Source organism: Accipiter gentilis, chromosome Z (assembly GCF_929443795.1).
Source record: "Accipiter gentilis chromosome Z, bAccGen1.1, whole genome shotgun sequence".
NCBI lineage: Eukaryota > Metazoa > Chordata > Aves > Accipitriformes > Accipitridae > Astur > Astur gentilis.
This window is the reverse complement of record NC_064919.1, coordinates 21,657,715-21,678,792: the sequence shown is the minus strand read 5'-3', so window position 1 is coordinate 21,678,792 and position 21,078 is coordinate 21,657,715. Positions and strand designations below refer to the sequence as shown.

The 21,078-nt window shown below is 39.2% G+C and overlaps 1 protein-coding gene across 3 annotated transcripts in view; it reads right to left on the bottom strand.

The window, feature by feature from the left end:
- SNCAIP (synuclein alpha interacting protein) overlaps positions 1 to 21,078 on the bottom strand; it is a 98,361-nt gene that overhangs the window by 76,379 nt on the left and 904 nt on the right. The window contains exon 1 of one of the 3 annotated variants that reach the window (XM_049795714.1): positions 4,432 to 4,464. The exons of the other annotated variants lie outside the window; for them this stretch is intronic. The gene's annotated coding sequence lies outside the window, so the exon portion shown is untranslated. Of the gene's footprint in view, positions 1 to 4,431; positions 4,465 to 21,078 lie in introns of those variants that run through there. 3 annotated transcript variants of the gene reach the window in all.

Genomic DNA, 21,078 nt, shown 5'->3' with positions numbered 1-21,078 from the left:
TAATTATGTTTGTACCATTGAGTTCCTACCATTCTTCCAGGACAATTATCAGAGAAATCAATGCAGTTGTTATTTTTTATGTGGTTGCTAAGAGGTTTTGAAATTGATCTTACAGTTTTTTTATTACTATTGACTGATATGTCAAAAAGAACACAAACAGATCAACATAGCTCCCTTACTAATTGTCATTCAGCTAAATATCTATAAGCCATTAGGGACATATAAAAGTCACAAACTTCTGGATGGGGAACACCAACATTGATGAAAATTTTAAAAAACTTCTCCACTTGAAAAATGTAGATGACTCTTCACAATCTAAAATGGACAGCATGACTTCCTCAGCTATTTTTTCTTCACTACTTCTTTTCTGAGTTTTCATCTTCTTGCATGAAACAAGGCAATTCAGTTAAATAAAATGAGATCACACTAGACATGGAAACATTCTGAATGCAATCACAGAAAAATGCAAGCAATATCTTGAACTTTTTATTCTAAGTATAGCTCTTTCATATTCCAAATCAGACACCTAGTATTTAGTCTTCCTGAAGAGCTCTGTGATCCAGTACCACCTACTGTAATTATCTGTTTTTACCAAAACCAGAACCAGTAGCAGTTAGAACTCTGCCAGGACTACTGTGTATGTTGTCTCCAAAAGCAGGCATCACCTCCTCTCTCAACTGCTATTTTTTCCAGAATTGTTTACCAGACAGACGAACAGGCATGCCTTATTGTCTTCCACTCACTGCAGCAATAATGACCTTTATGATTTGTGCAAGTTTAAATTATGTGTTTAAAAGATAGCACAGATAAGGAAAGGGGGTGGGTGCACTTCTGCCCTATGTAATTTACTACATTTGTAAAAAGTGGATTTAGAACTCCTCTATTCCGATTTACCAGTACTTTACTCTCACTTACACTTACTCCATATTGATAGAAACAGCTGCAGAAAATGCAGGAGAGAGAAAGAAAGAATCAGACCTTTAATAAACATACAGAAATTTGTAACCAATGTCCTCCATGTTGAAGTATCACAGATGGTAAGATTAGTTTTTAAACCAGTGTGCTTTCCTTTACCACATGCAAAAATATTGCAATAGTATTTTTAACTTTTTGGATGTCAGTTGGCCACAATGACTTGCTACTACAGTTGGAAACCAGACCACAGATGTCCTACCGCTAAAGTTTAAATCTATCTCTTGGGTTTGACTCCACACTATAAATTACTAAAACAAACAGAAAAACTTTTCATTTGCACTTCTGTTACTTTCCATCCAAGACTGTACTCTCCAGACAACTATTCAGACTCTCCTGCTCCATTACATGTGACTCCCTTAAAGCCCAAGATTTTAAGCGCTCTGCCTAAAGGACTCTAGCTACTTCTGTGGGTGTCACTGTTAATTAAGGACACATGGAAAGGAAATGAAGGAGCCAAAAAGCAGCCTTGTTGTCTGGAAAAGCACCAGCATACATGGCCATGGGTGACAACAGTAGGAAAAATTGGAGCTGGATAACAGGAAATGTTTGCAGCTGAGAGAAACAGTCTCGCACCTCTTGTTCAAGCATATGAAGAAGCTGAATGACTCAAAAATCAGCTCAAATGAATGAAAAATCAGGTCAATGACCTCAAGGTTTCAAAGGTAACGGAAAACCAAAAATATTAACAAGGATGAGCCTACCTAAACTGTTAAAAACACATTTTATTTTCTTTTTATATATTCTACTCAAACTTCACTGAACAGTAAGTCATTCATAAAGCTATCAAACCATGTAGTGAGCTAGACAGTGAGAACTAGGAAGTTTAATAGCTAAAGATGATCAGATAGGGCCTGGTGATAAACCAGAATGGGACAAGAGAGATACACTTACGTGTACACCAATTTGTAACTAAGTTTTTTAATCTGTGGTAGCTGCATTTTTGCTCCACACCAACTACATTTCTGTTTAAGGCAACATGAAAGCGTTTTTTAATCTGCGGTAGCTGCGTTTTTGCTCCACACCAACTACATTTCTGTTTAAGGCAACAAGAAAGCATGCCAAAACCAGATAGTTCTGATCTGTGGTAACTATTAACTAACATCCAATTCTGATTCCTAGCTGTTAGCCTTCACAAGTGAAACTATGCAACCATATCACTTAGGATGACCTTGGAAAGGGACTGTAATTTAAGATACAGAAACTGTATGCCTGAGCTGCTTATCATACAAAGAGAAGGACTGAGATCTCACCATTGAGCTACCATTTTCATTTCTGGTCCCACCAACTCCCCCACCTCCACTGAGATAGCCTGTACTGCACTCTTGAACTCTTCTCTAGTAATGACTATTGGGTCCACCAGGAACAGCTGGTACATTTAGTACAATCTGTTGACGGGGATTATTGAAAGAATGTATGGCCAAATACCACAATCTCTGTTTTTTCACTAAAAATTATAACAACCAACATTTCTAGTTCTAGGAGGGTGTAAAAGAATAAAATTAGAAACTGGGAATACATCTATTTTCTGAGATAAAAAAACCCCTGAGAACATTTGGCAGACAGCAGCTTAGCTTCACAAGCAAATATTTAGTTATCTGCAACTGACAAGTAAGCAGAAACACTGATTGGCTAGATTTGGTTTAAAATCTGCACAAGTAATTTAGCATCAATGTTATAATGTTTAGTTTTTAAGTAAACAATATTGTCATAGGAAAGCTTGTGCTTGTGGATAGTAGCACTATAATTTGTAGTTTTATTAACATAATTTTCTGCATCTATAAAGCACATCATGATTCTTGGCATATGACCAAGTTACAAGTGTAGTCACTTTACTGGGAATAAATGCAGTTGGCTAGGCAGTGTTGTAAGACTGTTATGCCATTTTTCCAACAAAGGAATATTTCTTTTACTGCCTCTTCTTCCCCCACACATACAGTGAAACAAGCAACAACACTCCAGGTAGGATCTGTCCCAGTTCCAGGAAGAGAAGACAGCTTTAATACCAGCACCAGTTGCAACTGTTTAAGAGATTATTCCTTTTAAACTAGCTCCAATCTTTTCCCTTCACTTCTTGCAAGGTAAAGGGGCATTACATCTGGTGAGCAGGGAGGAACAAGCATTTCCTGGTTCATATATCCTACTACACAGAAGAAAGCATTGCCAATCCCAGAATTTGCATTGTGGAATACTGTCAAAGTTGGGAGCCTTATGTGGTCCAGGATGTTCATATGGTGTTTCAATCATACAGATGATTCACTGATCTTTATCATAGCCATATAGTCTGAAAAGGAACTTTAGACTACTATGTCAGTTCAGCACTTAGCTGCTATGGATGAATATGACCTCAGGTTGCTTGTTATCTAGCAAATCTATCTTCCAAGAAGTATGTTCTTGCTACTTAAAAGTCAGTTGTAAGTCTCACGAATGCTCTTAGGAGATGAGAGATGATGTCTTACAATTCCAGAAGAACCCTGGCTGGGCAAAGAAAAGAGTGCATTGTCTGCAGCTGTCAGAGTCGTCTGCAAACTGGTGATTCAGGCTCAAGTAAAATATGAATGTCTCTTATGTCATCACCATCAGTTCTTTTTTCTGAATAGTTATGATATCATAGTAAAACCTTATGTGAACTGCAGTACAGATACTGCACTGAACAGGCAGTTATTCAGAAATATAAATTTTGCAACTTCACTGCCTTAAAAATGATATTGAGTCTAAAGAAGGCAGAATAACAGAGGCAAGTGAATTCTGAATCTGCCCGAAATCCTGGATCTGACAGAGTCTCCAACCCTCATGGCCAAGTTTTTAATGTTCTGACCATTTATGAAGAATTTACCCACTTTGGCTGTTCAAACATCAAGATCCAATACAGTCACAAGTGCGGATGAGCAACTGAGTTTTGCAGCAGTGTCTCTCTTTGTGGATTTGCAGAAACACATGCAGAGCCATAAGACATGCTCAAGAGTCACACAGAGAAACTACTAAACGGCTTATGGGAAAGTTTCGACAAGAGATTAGGCACATCTGTAGAACCGTAAGTGGTAAAGACAATAATCTCTCCTCTAACTGATAGATTCAAAGAGCCCATCACCACAATACTTATGAAGCCACATTCTTTCCTGCAAGATGACTCAACTTTCCATTTGCCTGCAAGTTAGTTAAGGCTTGCACAAATTCTCTAAAAATGCAGCAGGACCTTTTAAGCAGTTATTTCAATGCTAAGGAAAGTGGATCTAAATCACATTTGAATAAGACCTTTCGGTATCAGCTGGCAGTCTCACTAGGACAGAAAACACACTGTTGCATACTTTTTTGTATACGGAAACCAAGAGTGCATATAATAAGCAATTCTACAGAATATCACACTCTATCTAATATCCTACAGAACCTAAAATTCAGATTTACACTGAGCAACCAGACAGGATTTGCTGCTAATGTAACTGAGATTCACCTACCCACCTGAAAACCAGGGTTGCCAAATCAGCCAGTCTCCAAAACTGGACTCAAGGGAAGGTACTTGAGCCCCCAGAACTCATGACATATGTGCACTTTCCAGTTCAGAAATCTGAAAAGCTCCCTTTGAGTCTAGAAAAGAGCAAGCACTGATTATCATCCTGCTTTCACCCACGAATGACGTTAGTTCTGGCATCAGCTGTGCTGGCTCCAAATCCACACCTCTTAGCCAGGACAGGGCACCTTAAAACACTCCATAGGGTGTGAGTGAGGCATGCAAATAAAAAAAATTACTATCTCTGTTAGTTTTCAAAGCAAGAAAGAGAATTACTTCCTTCACTCTGCAGAATTATGGTGAAGTAAATACAGCATTGGTGATTTTTTCACTTTCTCAATTTTATGGAAGCAATTTCCCTCAAAGCAGGTTATTTATTATGTTGCCATCCTGGAGGCCCATGTCTAGAAAAACTGTAATCTGCAAATATTTTTAAAAGATTTTGTAAGTGCTTTAATTTTTCAAGCATCCTGTTTGGTTTAAACCACTCCATTTACGGGAAAAGAATTTTTGTGTCTGCTGGTCCTGGTGAAACTTGCATTTTTTACATTGTAGTTGGAGATCTAAAATACGCTTAGGAAACATTATATTACATTATTATTACCTGTAGTTAAAACACGGTGTTTACTTTCTCCCCCATCACAGCAATCAATCTTAACATGTTTTTAAACTTAAAAAAAAGAAGAAAAAAATGGTTTTCTTAATTTGGATTCCAAATGGTTTCAAGAGCCCAGATTACAGCAATGGATTGATACTGCAATTTTTTCTTATGGAGGTTCTAATAAGATTGAAATTATCATTAATCACACTGCACTCTCACTGCACTCACACTGCACACTGCACTACTCAAAAAGCAGCTCTGTTAAGAAGGTGTATGAAAGGTCTTTTTCCTTCGCTTATTGAAATGGTGAAAAACCATGAAGGATATAATATCAATGAATGGACTAAAACAAAACAAAACCAACTGAACCAAAGGGAAAAAAAATACATATCCTATCAAGTTATGAATAAGATTAAATTAGACCAGAAGCACAATCTGGAACAATCAGTAATGAAACAACAGAAAATGCACAACAGTGGGAAATCTGCCATTAATATATTTTGGAGCACTGAATGTACAAAGGCTCAAGTTTAAATTGCACAGCTAGTAACTAGTTCATTGTACCTCCTGTGCTTTAAAAATATTTTCTTAAGCAGAGCTACCCAAAGAAGTCTTCAAATACATTTGTTTTGAGTATCGGTAATTTAATGCTAACACCAAACCCAGGTTAAAATAATACATTCACATACAGATCAGGAGATTGTGTATGACCTAACTTTCCATGGAAAATTATGATTGAGCAGAAACATCAGGAATTAACAATTCCATTCTTCAGTCATTTTAGAGATGTGAAATCTGACCAGAAAAGCTTGCTTAACAAAGTAAGCTTAAAAGATACTCATCTTTTTTCTCTACTTCCTTCAAAATTTTAGTAGAGAAAGCTGCTTCTACTTCAAAGTGTGACTCCTTGAAGAAAACGCACATACAATATTTGCAATTACTAGGAAAAGCCCACTGCAAATTGAATTTATGACTTTACAAGTGAAAATACAGCAGCTGAACTAACAAAATCAGATTGAGTGTTGATTTTTTTTTACAACTACCTCTTATATCAGTAAATTCTATGGCAGGGATAAATTTTATTTCGTGTAACCTATCTGTTGTACTTTAGATACCAATGGCAATGCAGGAAGTTCATAAATGTGAATCCTCAGGAGGTTTACACGCATCACTGAGAACAGTAAAATGAATGGTTACACATCTGCAGTCTGAACTTTGAGATGAATACAAGCAAATTGTGAATGCGCATTTTTCAAATGATTGCGCCCATTATTTTCCACTAACTCATGATTGTTGGCAGATATGAATAATACATTTTAATATAGTATAGAGATTCAACAATCACAAACACAGAGAGTATATATTGGTATATATCCATCTTCTATGCATACATAATAGTAAAGCTAGAGGTTGTCATCTGTTTTTAATACTAAAACACCAAATAATTTATAATGCAGAACTGTAAAATATATATAGAACACTGCATCAATCATGTACAAGTACTAGCGCTGTTCAACATTTCTGTAAATCCTCCATTAAACTTAGATTTGAGACTGAACCAAAGACTTATATGGATCAAGTCATGGTTGCTTGGAACACTGAGAGACATATAATGCTGTGCTATTTCATGTCAAGATTATTTGCAGTTCACTTCATTATTTCAAAGAATACTAGTGACTGAAATACAGTGCACTCTACATTAAAGCCAGTGCTTATTCCTTTTCTTTAATTCAGGAGGCAACCACTAAATGACAATTGGGAGATCAGCTGACAGGACTCTTAAATTATTTGACACAATTGGTACACTGCTAATATAAGTAAGGAAAGAGCAAAGCCTTGTCCAGTTATTCAGTAACATTGTCAGATAAGAAGGAATTAACTATTTGAATACTAATGATGTCTTGTTTTGCATTTCCACATTCTCTATCAAGCCTCATAACGTACCATAAGCCATTAGTCAAGACAACCACCATGACTCGTTCTGTATGGAAAACACACAGAAAAATGAAAATTCAACCATTACATCCTGGCTGAAAGTATAAAGCCCATGTGTCACCTAAAACCACTCCATAGTAACACAAAACTTAACCAAGTAAAGAAACACGACATGAGAAAGCCTGTGTGAGTGGGCACACTGTCCCTGTATTTACTTGAGCAAGACTTCAGAGATATGCATTTTTTAAGAGAATTAAACGTAATATTCAGGAAATGAATGGTTACATATGATTCCAAATCAACTTGAGAAGAAAGTGATACATACAAATATGCATGATATTTTGCTTTAGCAACAGTTTACTCCAGGTACAATCTGAAAAGTACTGTGCCATAAAAGTGTTCACAACTTCTAAAGTCTTTTGGCAAAGGTAATGAATATTCAACATCTGTGGGGCTGTTGCAAGTTCATGAACTACAGAAATAAAAAATATGCCTTCTTTTGGTAGCCTAGGTCTTGTGTAAAAATCCAAAAATAATACACTCTACTAATGGCATCCACGAGGAACCAGATACTTGGCCCCGAAGTAAGACAGAGTAGCAAAGGGCTTATGGCAACTACCACTGCAAATGTAGGCTCCAGCACTTATGTTAGGATGAAATCAAGCATAGCAGAGCTCAGCCTTTCCAAACTATGCGTTGGTTTGGGGGGAGGTGGGGAATTCTGTCTCAACATCTTTAATAAAGCAGATGTGACTCATTGCACTCTCATTTAAAATCAGAAACTGAGGTCTCTCCTTTTTCCACTGAATCAACAGCAGCAGCACTGGGGGCAGTAGCACTGGGGCAGCGATCCTTCATAAGTTTCTGTTCTCAGTACAATCAGCTCAATTAAATCATAGTATCTGATACTGCAGTTTTGTGACACAGTGCTCAAATCCTGGCTTTGGTTTGTCTCCTTAATACTATGCAACATGCTTATTCACCTTATCTTCTGCAGTGGCACTGATCATAGAAAAATGTGGAATTAATTTAATCAGTATACCATCCCCATAAATCTTCCTAACCTGCTTTTTTCACTGAAGAACACATTTCATTTATAACTGTTGTTTCAATAAACCAAGTAGTCTGAGATATCTTTGCTCAATATGATTAAAATGCTGAAAACATCTGTTAGGTCATGTTGGGTTTGGGTTTTTTTGTATTATTCTTTTTAGGATGAGAAACATCATTTTTCTGTTTCTCATGAGGATGAGAATGAGAAGGATGAGCATTTTTCAAACACTTCCCTGCATCTTTCATTTTCTCATTTAAATTCCTCAACCCAAATTCAATAATCGTCCATTAGAATTTCAACACCTTGTAGTTCCATAGTAGTCTGTTCAATTACCTTTAGAAATATCCTGGGAAAGAACTAATGCCAAATGGTACTCTCTTAACTTTGTAACATTCAAATGCTGTATTTGAAGTTACAAATTTAGAGCTTGCCTCACTTACATTTGCCTGCCAAAATATATATCCTGCATTTAGTCCCATGATGATTTTTTGTTTCATGTGAGCTTTAATTATAAATTCAAGGGAAGACTCCTAACATTCTCTGCAAGGATCACAATATGTCAAGTGTATCCACCATCTGTGTGAAGTCTATGCACTGCCCTGCTCACATGTGGAAGGCCTGTTTTCTCCCCAACAAGGGCCAAAACACTTTCCTATTCTGTCCTCCATCTGCACCCTTTTTTTCCTCTTCTTTAACTTTTGGACAATCAACTCTACTGTCCCATCTTTTGCACACTGAAATTCACTAGGACATTCAATGGCTAAACTCTTAACAAAATGTAATACTCCAAATTTCAAACTGCAAATTTTATATGGATGCAAAGTGGGTTTTAATCACAGTCAGGATCTGGGGCACCAGTGGGTAACCAGCATTACACTTCCATTAGGTACATGAGTCGGCCTTAGGCAGGCCACAACACACAGCACATTTTGTGGCCATGGGCCAAATAACTAACCCTGAACTCAAAACCTCGCTCACAAGAACTCACTCTCCTTGTCATTCAGACCAGCCCACTTTCATTTGAGACTGCTTGATGAATCACACAAATTTGACTGTATGCATATATTACAGGTATTGAATTTTAAAGCAAACAAATACTATTAAAAAAACATATACCGATTTTACTGCAAATATCAACTTTTCTCATAATTAGCAATGGCACTTGATCATTATCATCTATGCAAATATCTTTATTTTGATAAAATTAAAATGAAGAAAGGACAAAAACATGACAATTTTTCATACCTTATTCCCTAGACATAGCCTATGATGTTGTTTGCAAAAATTCTTAGGAGTTAAACAGTGTAAACTACTTTAAATTTAAGCATTGTCAAACAAGAACTTTTTATTTCAGTTAAGTTTGGTGGAAAGTGGAAAATTCAGTGAAGAACAGCTAAATTATTCTTGAGAGACATCTGTGCCCCTGTGATCAGAATGTAGGCTTCTGAAACTGTCATTATTTTTTCGTATGAGAAATGAGAAGTCAGAAATAGACTGCAACTGCACTTCTGCAGTTATACAGTGCTATCCTACGTAGAGCACTTCTATCCAATACCATTTGTTTTAAATATTATATGCAGCAGATATGACGGAATAGTAGCCCTCAGTTGTACAGATATCAGTGCTTTAACAAAAGTGTGGGACGAGATGATGGCAGAAATGCCAACTATCGAAGTAGTAATATCATTCTAAGCTGTAATTTTGTAATGTTTTCTTTCAGAGATTCCTAAAACCCTTTACAAAAATTTACATTACATTTTTTAAACTATGTCAAAGAAATAAATCTCACTATATCAAAAACTACAATGTAAAAATAAGTTATGCATGGGGTCATTCATTTGCTTGTACTGATTTTCACACAGAATCTAACTGGAGGATCACACTGTAATGTGTTACAAAAGGATATCTACCTCATGCAGGGCACAACAAAAACTACTTGGAAATATCAGGTGGCTATTTCTATTTCTTGTTTTCCCCCATCCAGCATTTAGCTAGTCTAAATCATATTTATTTTAGTCTGTCTAAGCCCTATAGTGAATGGAAGATCATTTATATCCTTACTGCTTTTTTTCAAGGATGCTCATCAGTATTGTCCAAGTGTTTCACAAACATTCATTAATTCATTCACAATGTCGATTACAAGATGAGAAAGCATTATTATCCCCATCCAGAAATTGGAAACAGAGACAAAGGGACTTATGGGAAGCCACAGAACAACACAGCAGAAGGGCCAGGATCAGAAGCAGCACATGGGAGTACCTTCATATCTGTCCTTATCTCCAGACTGTATTGATCACTGCCAGAGGTGAGAGACAGCTCTCAGTGCAGGTAATTTCTTCTACATATCAGATGCCAAAAGGCTCAATGTAGACAATATAAATGTGAAAGCACACAGCTTTCATGGCTACCTGCTATATAATGGTTTGGGTTTCACGCTTAGCACCACAGAAGGCCACCATCACAGAGGCAGAGACACAGGCTAGTCAGTGTTGCCTTGTCCATATTAATTACGATGATGTCTCTTCTTTTCACAGGGCTTCATAGAATCATAGAACAGTTGAGGTTGGAAAGGACCTCTGGAGGTCATCTGGTTCAACCCATGCTCAAGCAGCATCAGCGAGAACCAGTTGCCCAGGACTGTGTCCAGGCAGCTTTTTAATATCTCCAAGGACAGACTCTACCGCCTCCCTGGGCAACCTGTGCCAGTCATCCTCACAGTGAAAAGTGTTTCCTGGTGTTCAGAGGGAACCTCCTGTGCTTCAGTTTGTGCCCATGGCCTCTGGTCCTGTCACTGGGCACCACTGGAAAGAGCCTGGCTCCATCCTCCTTGCACCCTCCCTGCAGGTATTTATACATATTGATGAGATCTCCCCCTGAGCCTTTCTTCTCCAGGCTGAACAGTCCCAGATCTCTCAGTCTTTTCTCATGTGAAGTGCTCCAATCTCTTACACATTTTTGTGGCCCTTTGCTGGACTCTCTCCGGCATGTCCATGTCTCACTCGTACTAGGGAGCCCAGCACTCCACAGAGTACTCCAACTCCTCACTAGGGTTGAGTACAGGGAAGGATCACCTTCCTCGACTTGCTGGACATACTCTGTCCAATGCAGCCCAGTATACAGTTTACTGCCTTTGCCAAAAGGGCACATTGCTGGCTCATGTTCAACCTGGTGTCCCCAGCCCCAGCTCCTTTTCTGCCAAGCTGCCTTCCAGCTGAGTGGCCCTCAGCATATATTGGTGCATGGGGTTGTTCATTCCCAGGTGCAGGGCTTTGCACTTCAGTGCAGTAACCTCAATTTTGCAGCCTGTTGAGGTCCCTCTGGTTAGCAGCATGACCCTCTGGCATACCAGCTACTCCTGCCAGTTTTGTGTCACCTGCAAACTCGCTGAGGGTGCACTCTGCCCCATCATCCAGATCATTAATGATGATGTTAAACAGGACTGGACCCAGATTTGCCCCCTGGGGTACACTGCTAGTCACTGGTCTCCAACTAGACTTTGTTCCACTGGTCACGACCCTCTGGACTTGGCCATACAGACAGTTTTCAATCCACCTCACTGCCTGCTCATCCAGCCCATACATAAACAGCTTCTCTGTGAAGATCTTATGGGAGAGAGTGTCAAAGGCCTCAGTGAAGCCTAGGTAGACACCATCCACAGCTCTCCCCTCGTCTACCAGGCTAAACTTTTCATCACAGAAGTTTATCAAGTTGGTCAAGCATGACTTCCCCCCTGTGCTGACTACTACTGCTGATTTTCTCGTCCTTAATTGTGCCTGGAAATGTTTTCCAGGATTAGCTGCTGCAGTATTCTCCCAGGGACTCAGGTGAGGCTGATTGGCCTGTAGTTCCCTGGGTCCTCCTTCTTGCTGTTCTTGAAGATGGGGGATGACATTCGCTTCCCTCCAGTCTTCAGGTACTTCTCCCAGTCACCATGATTGATCAAAGACTGTTGAGAGTGGCCTCACAATGACATGTGCCCACTCCCTCAGCACTCATGGGTGCATCCCATCAGGGCCCATGGATTTACGTATGTCCAGTTTGCTGAAGTATTCCCTGTCCTGATCCTCTTCCACAAGGTGTACATCTTCCTTGCTCCAACCTTCCGCCACCAAAGGCCAGTCTTGCTAGTAAAGACTGAGGCAAAGGCAGCATTCAGTACTTCCACCTTTTCCATGTGCTGTGTAACTAGGTCCCCCACATCATTTCTTTACCCTGTTATCTATGTGCCTTCCAGCTCCATTAGCAAATGAGCCAAGGATATCTGCTAAACATCCCTGCCCACTAGGCAACCTACCAAAAAGAGGAAGGACATGAACAGCACTAAGTGGCTTTCCCATTTTTTAATTTAAAAACACCTGACTTCATAATTATCAGAAATCTTTTAGGTATTCATGTAATTTCCAATGATGGCTTTTTTTTTTTTTCATGGATCTTCAACCAAAAGAAGATATCGAGTTCTCCACTTCCAGCACACAACAAACTATCTGTTTAGAGCACAGTCCTGTGGGAGGGCTCCCATAGCATTATGCAGGACCTCTGAGGGGACTGAGGAAGACTAAGTACACCACAGGAGATACACTCAACCTCTAGCACCTTCAAACTACGAAGGTGGTAGAGCTGTTCAGGAAAAAGATGAATCTTTTTCATAATGAAAAATATTAGGCATTGTTAGAACTCCATATTACAAAAGGATGTTGCTATTGACAATTCTGCTACTGCAGTTCCCTAATATATTTTCTTCTCATTTTATAGGCAGATAAGTGAAAGGAGTTAGACAATTTATTCAAGACTATGTGGTGCTAGAACCAGGCTTAGCTGGTATGTGCTTGCATTCTTTTGCTCTGTTTGCTGTACCAAGGCTGTTCTTTTTCCTCAGAAAGGTGCCAAGGACAGTCAAAAGAAATACTTTTTTTAAAGAAGTGTTTAAGGACAGATGATGGAACATTTTATTTATTTCAGTTTAACCATTTATCTAGAAATAAAATATTTTCTTGGCAGATATGTAAGCTGCAACATTTCACCAACTGAAAAGCTCAGCTTCACCTTACTCCTCTACAGTGTGTCTCATATCACAGAAACATATGCCTTGTTAGTCTATTTCGTATTCCTCTTTGTCTGACAGTACTCACTTTTATGTGAAATATTTTTGTAGCATGAAAAAAATTGCATGAATTCATCTTTTTATGTCCTAACTTCAATTTTCAAGCCATGTTTTCTCCCTTGGCTTTGTTAAATAGCTTGAAAATTGCACAGAAAAGAGTCAGATACTCAACAGATCTTTTCAGACTCTATCCTTAGATACAGATCAGTTTTGCTGTTTTCTGCGGTTTTGTTTGTTTGTTTCTTTGGTTGGTTGGTTTTTAATGAGGAAGGGAAAGTCTATTCCTGAATAAAAAATACTAAAATTTGACGTGCAATTATAGTTGTTGTTGTCAAACTTCACTCTTACAACGTGGTACTATAATTAGAAGCATACTTCACTGACAAGACTGTGGAGTAACTTAAAAGTTAATCTGACTGACAAAGCAAAAATAACCTTTATTGCATCCATTTAAAAAACAAAACAAAACAAAAAAAACAAACCAAAACAACAAGAAACTCTTAGCAGTGCAGGGCTCTTCCTTGAAATGTTAAAAAACCATACACATTACTTCTCTTAGAAATACATTCAAATCCTTTTAATATAAAGTTGTACTGTGTTTTATATATGATAACCACCTTACTGTCATTGTTGATATTTTTCCTATAATTTCACAATTTTTTTTCACATAATTGTGCTCTAGATACAATGCTTTCATGAAGAACATTTTAAAATGCCAACTTTCTAACATTGCTCCATCAACTTGGTCTCTCATCTGGATTTTAACACTTGCAAAAATGTGTTTGGCCTGGATCTGGAGGTTCTTTAAGGCTGAGCTTAACAATCAAACTTGGAATAGAGACTATAAAATGAAATTTTGGAGTGGAAAATTGCCAGAAGTCTCTCCTACACTCCATTGCCCTTTCTATAATTCCTTACAGAGGGGAATTAAGCGGTGAAATAACAAACTAAAGTCAGTGCAAAAGAAAACTAGACTGTCTCAGTACAAAGAATAAGGGATGCACACCCAGATGCAGAGCATCGACAGACAACACTGTAGGAAAGCAGTGGGCACATAGTTGTGAATTTACGTCGGCGTGTATAGGAGTATCCACGGCAGTGCTAATCTACATAGCACAGTTAAAAATAGCAGTGAAGACAGATGAAAGCAGACTTCAGCATGGTTTAACAATCTGTCCAGAAGGCTTGGACAGCCCTCTCTTAAGTCTAGGCTGGCATGTCTTCACATCGCATGTAGATCAAAGCCAGTACAGATCTGTCTGCATGTCCTGCAATCGCACTACTGGATTGCAGTGTAGACACATCTAGAAATAGTGCTACTGTAGATATGTTCATCTAAAAACTGCATTTGCAAAAAGCAAAGCCTGGGAACATACCATAAAGCATATGGGAACTGATGAGGAACACATGCTGCTGAGAGTGTCCATTTTGCCAAATTATATTAGCTGGGCTAGTTTCTACCTCCACACTACCTGCTTCCCTTGTACTCCTGGAGGACACTGTAACACGCGCGGGTTGGCCTTTCCTGTGAGGATTCACAGAGTCAGGCCAGATTAACTTGATCCTTCAGGTACAGTGACTCACCCAGCTTTACTGTCTAACAAAGAGACACGGTTACACTCTACAAGCAGCTGGAGGCAACTGTGCTAGGTGTAAATGGCACCCATTCCTCTTCATAAGAGTACTAAGGCCAGATGCCGAAGCCCCAACCTAAGCAGGCACATTAGTTATCTACTGCTTCAAGGCCACTTATTTCAGAAGAACGTCAAGATACCAACAATGCCTTCATCCACTACTGCTGCTACCAGTGGCAGAACTTACTGTGATGCAGAAACCCAGGAGCTGATAAAAGTCCTTCAAATTCAGGACCTCCTCCCCTCAAACAGTATCGCTGCAACGCTACATCCTCTACTAGCTACAAACTACAAACTACTACAGACACTACATCCTCTCAAGGATGGCTTACTACCATTTGTCCAGCAAGTGACCAAAGCGATTTATGCATGTTCTTAAACTGGCTGCATAATGAAGGATTCACTCCAGGGAGATTTTGTGTGCATTTCGTTGAATCGCAACCAGAAGACAAGTGGAGAAGGAATGCAGTTCTTCAGCACGCTTAGCTGCCTTATGAGGAGAGTATAAAGCTACACAAGCTAGTGTTGACTCAGACAGTTGAAGTTCTGGTAGGAATTGGATCACAGCAGCAGGAATTACATACAGGCTAACTTACTATGGGAAGAAGAGAGATAGCAATATACAGAAAGTTCCGGGCACAGGGATAAAAATCCCATGCTGCTGCCTGTCTCTGTGGAAACCTTAAGCATGTGCACAGGCATGCTCCACTTCGCTGTCCAGACACGGGCATCTCAGCACTCAGTCACAGCTAAACCTCCAGTTATTGGGCAGTGCTGCTCCAGCCATTTCATCTCAGATCCAATTCATGAAGTTCTTTACTAGGAAGTGCAGAGAGACAACAGTTAACTCCTCCACATATGAAGCATCACAATACAGAGCAGAAATACAATCTCCATTATGCTGTTTGCTAACTTGCTTCATCCATGACCCTCAAGAACAACTGTAAGGAGATGGGCAAGAGTTTAATTGCTCTCTGTTCAGTCTTGGAGAATGACAGCTGAAGTCACCAAGTATGGTGTGAAAAACCTTCCCATTAGACTGACATTATCAGTACTTTTGAAAGCACTACCAAGCAGCTGAGATAACTGCTAAATTTGTCTCATATTTACCAGTAGCAGATTCATAATGCTGAACAGTAAGTAATACTTTAACTATTAAACTGTCTTTATGTCAACCCATGAGTTCTCTCACTTTTATTCTTCCAGTTCTCTCCCCCATCCTGCCATGGGGTAGTGAGTGAGTGGCTGTGTGGGAATTAGTTGCTGGATGGGGTTAAACCACAACACTATGGAAAACTTAAAATGCCATATGCAAATAACTAATACAAAGATGTATACAGAGTAATACGAACAAACTCAGCCTCCTAAAAATTATGCTATCAAATTGCTTTAAGCAAGTATCACATCAAGATGTTACAGGATGTACTATATTCAAAAGGACTGTGAAAAGCTGAATCCTCCTTTTTTCTAGTCTGTTGCTTGCTCCGTGGGTACACTGCCTCACTCCATTCACATCTACCACAAGGATGCCCATTAACTTAAACATGAACAATGTTAGTCAAGGAGCCCAGGTAACTATGATTCTGCAGATATGAAGTGAAAAGCATTGGCAGAGTTCAAGATTACAGTATTTATTCAAAGTTGCTTACATTTAGCTGCCTTAATTCCTTTACCTCTAATTTAAAATCTGGTTTAGGTTAATGAAAAGCAAATAATTAATGATGTAAGTATAAATCAATTTCCTGGTGATTACATTCTGTAACTCAAGATAAGTTTTTGCCCATGTCTTAGCAACAAGCACAAATATTGTGCTTTATCCAGTGCTCAACTTACAAGTTAGCAAAATGATAATACGCTAATATTTAACATAATTAGGACACATACCTTAAGACTCTCTGAATGTACAAGAGGAGAAATGGGTATACTTAGACTGAGCACAACAGAGGTGTGGGTCAGGGAATGTGACATGCAGCTTATTTATCTTACTAACACTCTTCTACTTCTGCTTATACTATATTCCCCAGTTTTATTCAGCTTTATTTTGTTTGTTTGGTTTTGTTTTTAAAAACATCTTGGACACAGCATTTGCAAATATTCAAATAAATCTCTCACCCTGCTGACAACTTCAATATTTAAAATCTTGAGGCAATTCAAAAGCAATTCTGGGGCTCTTCATAAATTTACTACTGTGACTCAAATGGAACTGAACAGCATAGCATACAGAAGGCAAAATATTTACAGTCGTATTTTAGTAAAAGAGAACATGAGATATGTACATGCACTTATAAACATGCCAGCAGTTATATGTTGTTAGTCTGGACAGTTAAAGGTATTTCCTATTTCTTAAGAAAAATGCCAGTCAGTATGGCCAGATCCTGCAAAAGGAAAGCAGTATAGCTTCAAATCATAATCATGTGCATACCCATGTCAGCCACATGTGAGAAAGTTATGCAGGACAGCCTGATTTTTACTCACAGATGTAAACAAGTTTGCTAAAATGGGGGGGGGGGGGGGATGTTGAAGGGAAGTGTTAAGTTCCTGATTAGAATTTAATTTTAAATGGTAAGTTCCAGATTGATATAGTAACAATGAAACAGATGGGGGGAGAGGGGGGAGGATTTATATACAAGGAGAGGTCAAGTAGTACCTTGTATTGAGTTTAAAAGATAAGTGAGACAATGCCTTTTTCTCTGGTATAAACAAAGAACATGCCAGCAGTTTGACTGCAAACAAGAACTGGGGAGGAAACAGAACTGAAAAGGAAATGCTTACAGAAAACCTTACAAACCTACTGTTACGTTTTAACCAGAAAAATATATTTTCAAGCTTTACTCAATAATTATTTATAAAGTGCAATTCAACCACATTCATATTCAAAATAAGCTTTTGTAAATATTCCTTAACATACAAGAAAATATACCTACTTACAAGAAAATATACCTAATGAACGATCGCCCCAACTGCTGAACTATGACAGCTGAATAGTACTTCTCTTTGATACCTCTAAGATCTTGAGACCTCTGAATCACTTGGAGCTTTTTCTTAGAAGATGAAATTACAGCTCCACCTTAGACAGGTAAGCAGCAGATGATGTTTTTACCACAATAATTAATTAATTAATTAATTACTTTTTTCCCCTGCGTTAAAAACTTTCTTGGGACCTTAAATCAATAAGGTATCTGATGCATATGTTCTCTTCTCTTGTTTCCAATGGTTCCACTGTGCATATAAATCTATCATACACCCACATTTGCATTTCAAGAGAAATTCCCTTGTGTTTACTATGCACCTGCTCCATGTAAGCCTATCTTCTCTGCCTCCTTTGAGAAACAGACAGACCTGCCAGAAAAAGAGGGAGCATGGACTCAATGCTCCTCCAAGTCCTCTTGCCAATTATCTAAGCATTATTTCCTTTAGTTTAATTATGGTCCTATTCTGACAACAGTTGAAAAGAACAACTACTTCCCCTTCCAAAATCCAATACTTCTCAACTTGTTTTAATATATTTTTCATCTTGACAATGTACATTTACATTTCAACTGTACAAAATCACTGTATTTTCTAAGCAAAATACAGTAAAGCATTGGCAAATGGGTTCCTTACAAAGAGTTTCACCTGAAAAAGATGAACTTTTCTTTATTTTACTTAGCATTAATTAACATGGCTGCACAAGGAAGGATAAGAATATTCTCCTCCTAGCATTTTACCTTCAACTGTAACCTGAAATAGATGTAGGTTTATTCTAATAAAACTGAAATAAAAATGGTAATTGTTCCCTTCTGTTCCCCTCCTTGCTCCTGTAACCATGCTTGTGATTCATGGGTTGCCTCTGGAGCATCATGCAGGTAATCAGAGACAGGCGGGTGGAAATAAAGCTCTGCTGCACAGCCCATCTAATCAGGTGAAACGTTTAAAAACCAGGTATGGGGAGGGAACATGCTGCATCCCACAAAGGCTGCTGGAACTATTGGTCTTTGTGCTTCTGAGGTGCAGCATCACGACTCCACGCATACAGGACACCAAATGACGCCACAACTATGAGTACCAGCATCCCTGCAACAGTGCCAACGCAACTTTTGTGCTGCTGTCTGTGACGGTCGAGTCCCCTCACACTGGGGTGTCTCTTGGCTGTATGCTCCCCTTTCTTGCTGGTGCCTCATCACAGCATGGAGGCAGCACTACCTGCATGTCTCCAATTCAGAGGGTAGAAACTAGAGCGGCCACAGCACATCTGTCACACTTTCCCCTTCCTGGTTCTAATCAGGCAAGTGTCCAAGCAGGAGGGAGCTGCTGCGGGTGTAGAGACAACAGGGGCCTGGGACATTCTGGAAGAGGACTGTGCAAGAGGGAGAGCTGTACCAGCGCGGGTGGTATCTCACCTCAGGTACGTGTAGGAAGAAGACTTCTGGCACCTATGAAGTTCGCATGGGGACAGGTTTCAGCCCCCGGCAAGAACAGACAATTGGGAAGCAGAGGGGCAATAAGAGCCACTTCTTAGTTTCTTGAAGCTCTACAGATGCCGTGTCCGAAAATGGTTACAAAATGTGTAGATATTTGGGATTAGCGTTTTTCAATCACACCAAAAAAAAAAAAAAAAAGCAAAGTGACCTATCACTTATTGACAGTACTTGGGGGAGGGACTGCATCTCCGAAGGTACCACTCAGTAACCTTGTCCAACCAGTCTACCTTTTACATGCAGTTCTTTGTAAACTCAGACGCTGGCCCCAAATAAATCATGTCATACTTACCACGTCACTGTCATTAGAGAAAAAACATAAAGAGGAGGAGCAGTTTCTATCTAATATAATTTACTACCTTCTATAGGACTTCCTTACCGGAAAAACTGCCCATCTCCTTATGACAAAATGCCACTTAAAGTATTTTGAGTAGCCCGCACTGGACTACTCTCTCACACAAGGAGCTTTTTTAACAGGGTCCTCTTCACTGGCCCCTTTCTCTGATACAATTCTATTTTACCCACTTTTTCAACAAGCTACAAGCCACATTTGCTTTCTGCAGCACATTGAGTCAGTGACATAGACCAGAAATCACAAAGATCTGAAAGATGACTGAACTGCTGGTTTAAGATACCATTACTGACTGGGTGAAGTGGAACAGTCAGTTTGCATAAGTCAATCTTTGACACACAAAAACACACAGAAATGAAACATACCACATCTTACAAAGGGAGCCTTTTCACACCAGGCATGGGCACTATGCCTCTGCGTTAACTGAAGGAAAGCCTAAAGGAAAGGTTACCATACAATTTTGTAACTACAACTATAGCGGCAAGGCAAGTTTCTTCTTGACAACTGGGCAGGTCACATCCTAATTGTTTTTGTTCACATGAAAAGCCCTTCTCACTGTGTTTGAACTCCCTCTTGAACAATGCCTCATGCCTGATCTCAAGACCAGGTTTCCAGTTTAGGTGCAAAATCTTCAAAATACAGCTCCAATATAGCACCAGGCATACTCGCAGGCTTAGCAGTATGAAGAGAGAAGAGGCTCACCAGGTAGCCCATGAGCTAGTTGCAGAGGACTTTAGGGTGAAGAAGCTCCTGTTTATGGGTGGTAGTAAGGCAACGGATCATATTATTTATGGCTCATTGGGAGTACACACAGTACATATACCTACTAAATTCAGTAAGGGCTGGACACTATGAAAGTCTGCTACAGCATGTTGCTCAATGCTTAAACACGTGCACATCATTCAACATAATTCCCGGCTGCAGGATCAGAGCTATCTGCACAAGATACAAAGTAATTTTGATTTTCCTATGTTACCTTTGTATCCCCTTTCTTCAGCCATTTAAGTATCACCAAAGGGTCCAACTATCAAGTGATTTGCTTCAGAGTAATTTTTTTAAAAACTTTTTTAGTTACCTTTTGCAGTTGGATGGCTGAGGTGTACAATGAGGCCATGCTTCTGAGATTTTCTATGGAACCATAGGCACTATCAGTGTTTTGGTAGGTTTGGGGGGGGCTTTCTGAGGAGCGATTGTGACTGATTATTATCCCTCTCAGAGCTGTGGCTTTAAGCCAACCATTGAAAGTGCCATGAGGTGATAACACTGACAATGAAGACTGAGACTGTTTAGGAGCTGGTTTGTATCCGGTATCATCAGGACCTGATCCTCGAGCTCTTCCTCACACAAATTGCATTTGATCGCATAAAACCGCTCACTGATACGGGTATGAAGAAGGTTTGATTCCTGGTGCTGCAAAAACACTGACTTGGACTGACCCAAGTACAAGCCAAGGCGCAGTTTTTT